The sequence below is a fragment of the Malania oleifera genome, chromosome 10 (assembly GCF_029873635.1).
Source record: "Malania oleifera isolate guangnan ecotype guangnan chromosome 10, ASM2987363v1, whole genome shotgun sequence".
NCBI lineage: Eukaryota > Viridiplantae > Streptophyta > Magnoliopsida > Santalales > Ximeniaceae > Malania > Malania oleifera.
This window is the reverse complement of record NC_080426.1, coordinates 74,089,527-74,093,624: the sequence shown is the minus strand read 5'-3', so window position 1 is coordinate 74,093,624 and position 4,098 is coordinate 74,089,527.

The window sequence follows — 4,098 nt, the reverse complement described above, 5'->3', positions numbered from 1 at the left end:
GTATGCATCTCAATATAACGTTGGCATGAGGAGGTTGTTATATTGCCTAGATATAAATCATGATAAGATGTTGGTAGGTTGAGGAGTTGATCATAATGTAATTTATATGTGTAGGACATTGGCAGGTCGAGGAGCTTGTTCTACTGATGTATGACGGGTAGGTCATGGGGATTAGATACTGGTGAATAGTGGTGCCTGTGTGGGTCATGTGTTGCGGAAGCTGGAGTGGTGCCTGTGTGGGCCACGTTATATCCTGTATGGATAATGGCGTCTGTGTGGGTCATGTTATGTACCCTGTGTGGGTAGTGGTTCTTGTGTAGGACACGTTATATCTTGTGTGGATCATGGCGCCTGTGTGGGCCATGTTATGTACCCTGTGCGGGTAGTGGTTCCTGTGTGGGCCATGTTATATCCTGTGTGGATAATGGCACCTGTGTGGTCCATGTTATGTACCTTGTGTGGGTAGTGGTGCCTGTGTGGGCCACGTTATATCCTGTGTGGATAATGGCACTTGTGTGGGCCATGTTATGTACCATGTTTAGGTAGTGGTTCCTGTGTAAGCCACGTTATATCCTGTGTGGATAATGGCGCCTGTGTGGGCCATGTTATGTGTCCTGTGTGGGTAGTTGTGCCTGTCTGGGCGACGTGTAGATAAGAAGTACGTAGGTGCCTGTGTGGGCCACGAACTGACATGTACGCAGTTGTTCTATGTGGGCCACGTACTGAGGACATTGGAAGATGAAGTATGAGATGCATGATTCCTATGCAGATGTGTTGTGCGCATGTGAATTTAATTATAGCATAAAAATAATGGTATAGCACATTGTGAATGCAAGTGTGTGCATGCGGCGAGGCAAACATACCACTGGGGGCTTGCTGAGAAAGGCGAGTGCTCTGCTAGGTAGTTTCTTGGTATCAGTGCAAAGGGATGCTACTTGTATGGGCGGGTAGACATCCCGATCCTTGGAAACCTTTGCCTTTAAAATAATTAAGATGTGTGTATTCGCAGCGAGGTAATACTTCACCTCAGGGCTTAATGAGTAAGGTGAGTTCTCTGGTAGGTAGTTTTAGTACCAGAGCAAAGGGAAGCTACTTGTATGGGCGGGTAATCTTCCCTGTCCTTGGGGACTTTCGCCAGCATAAAAATTATGTACTTGTGCATATTGGATATGTGTATGACAATAAATGTCAAGAATGTTATTAATGGTACATTTTCTCAGTTGTTATTGATATTATGTGAGAAGCAGTTTATTTTGATATGTAAATATTAAAACTCATTTGTCACACACTGTTATAATTTATTCCACCCTTACTGAGAAGTGTCTCACCCTAGTGGATTAACAATTTTTCAAGTTCTTCTGGAGACTAGGCTTGAAGGCCTAGGTTGGGATTGTATTTGGTGGTTTGTTTTTGGGGTATTGTGAGATACTGATATATGTATAGAAATATTTGTACGAGATTATGTTTTAAATACTAGTTGTGGATATAGATATCTGGATGTTGTAGTGTTTGTTTTTGGGTTGCTATATAGAACTCTGGTATTTATTTGAGGTTATTTATTTATGTTCCACTGCGTGCATATTAATTATGGTATCAAATACAAGTGATTGGAACACGTGACACCCGGGCCCCACTTGGCGGGTTTCGGGGCGTCGCATTGTGGTATCGGAGCATTAGGTTATAGGTTCTGCAGACTTTAGGATTGATTAATACCAAGTATAGGTACGAATAAGGATAAGGATGGAAATTGGTAGATTGGGATGTTGATAGGAAATTTTGAGTTTTGTTTCGTAGCTTAGAGGCAGAAATACTTGATGGACTTCTATGAGTTTCTGAATCCGGCCAGTTTCAGAAAAACACGGTAAATCCGTTGACGGTGATGTTTCTAAGCAGGGAGACTGGAACTCAAAATTAGAACTTGAGGGTTAAGTTGAATTGGGTATAACCTGGTTGTTTGATGTTTCAATTAAGGACTTAAATGTTAAACAGATTCGTTGTTTTATAATTTATTAGCGAATTTTGAGGACGAAATTCTTTTAAGGAGGGGAGAATGTAACGACCCAAAAATAAGAATAATACTAATAATAATAATAATTAAAAAATTTATTATTATTAATAAAATTAATTAGATTAAGAAATTTGAGGATTTTGGATATATATATATATATATATAAGTATATATGTAAGTATATAGATATAAGTAAGTATATATAAGTATATATAAGTGTGTGTGTATATATATATATATATATATATATATATATATATGTATATAAGTATATATAAAAGTTTAAAGTATGGATAAAGGAAAGAAAAAAAAAGAAAAAAAAAACTTAAAGGCTAAGTTTTTAGAGAAGCTGGAAGAGGAGAAGAAAGAAGAAAAAAAAGATTCACGTGCAGACAGGAAAGAAAGAAAGAAAGAGAAAAAAAAAAATTCTCTCAGCTCACGTTCTCCACTCCTCTTCTTTCTACAATTTCGCGGCAAATTCTCGCCCAATTGAAAATCTGAGAATACCACTGAACTCCATTCTTTGCCACCGACATATCTACCAAAGTGGATTTGTAGTAGGATTAATGTGGACATATCTCCTAGGGTAAGCCAAATTCTCATTCTTACCACAATTTTTCTTAAATTTTAAGTTAAATGGTCGATCAGACACCCCCACGAGAATCTAGGGATGATTCTCTACAAATCTAGCGGAGCAAATTTCTCGTGGGATTGTTGTGGAAATAGCCACAAAACTAGGATAAATGCGTTATTTAGAAATTAATTGGTATTTAATTATTGTAAATTAGGAAATGTTAAAATAATATTTTATTAGGGTTGATTTGATTGAATCAAGATTCGGGTGAGCGCCACGGGTATAAGTTTGGGAGCCCTGTAGGCGTGATGGAAGGAATCAGGTAAGGGGGAATAAAATTATATCAGTATTTTAGTAAGGTGAACCGGTTATTTACAAGCATATGAAATTTATTATTTATCTATATGATTTTTAGAATCGTCTGAGTACTAGAAAATGATGATTTTGTTTAAGATTTAAATTTGGGATAATTGCATATGATATTAAATTCGTGTGACATGGGAGTAATTTTTCCTAATAAATTGAATATGAATTACTGTGGTATTTGGGTTTGCATGTGGGGATGTTTGGAATGATTATGACATAATGAATAAATTGTTATGTTTGACTCTTGTGTGGATAGTTGTGCCTGTGTGGGCCACGTGTAGATAAGAAGTATGTAGGTGCCTATGTGGGCCACGTACTGAGGATATTGGAATATGAAGTATGAGATCATGATTCCTGTATGGATGTGTTGTGCGCATGTGAATTTAATTATAGCATAAAAATAATGGTATAGCACATTGTGAATGTATGTGTGTGCATGCGGGGAGGTAAACATACCACCGGGGGCTTGCTGAGAAAGGCGAGTGCTCTGCTAGGTAGTTTCTTGGGATCAAGGCAAAGGGATTCTACTTGTATGCGCGGGTAGACATCCCGATCCTTGGAAACCTTCGCCTTTAAAATAATTAAGATGTGTGATTCGCGGCGAGGTAATACTTCACCTGAGGGCTTACTAAGTAAGGTGAGTGCTCTGGAACGTAGTTTTAATACCAGATCAGAGGGAAGCTACTTGTATGGGCAGGTAATCTTCCCTATCCTTGGGGACTTTCGCCTGCATAAAAATTATGTACTTGTGCATATTGGATGTGTGTATGACATTAGCTGTCGAGAATGTTATTAATGGTATATTTTCTCAGTTGTTATTGATATTATATGAGAAGCAGTTTATTTTGATATGTAAATATTAAAACTCATTTGTCACACACTGTTATAATTTATTCCACCCTTACTAAGAAGTGTCTCACCCTAGTGGATTAACAACTTTTCAGGTTCTTCTGGAGACCGAGTTTGAAGGCCTAGGCTGGGATTGTATTTGGTGGTTTCTTTTTGGGGTATTGTGAGATACTGATATATGTATAGATATATTTGTACGAGATTATGTTTTAAATACTAGTTGTGGATATAGATATATGGATGTTGTAGTATTTGTTTTTGGGTTGCTATATAGAACTCTAGTATTTATTTGAGGTTATTT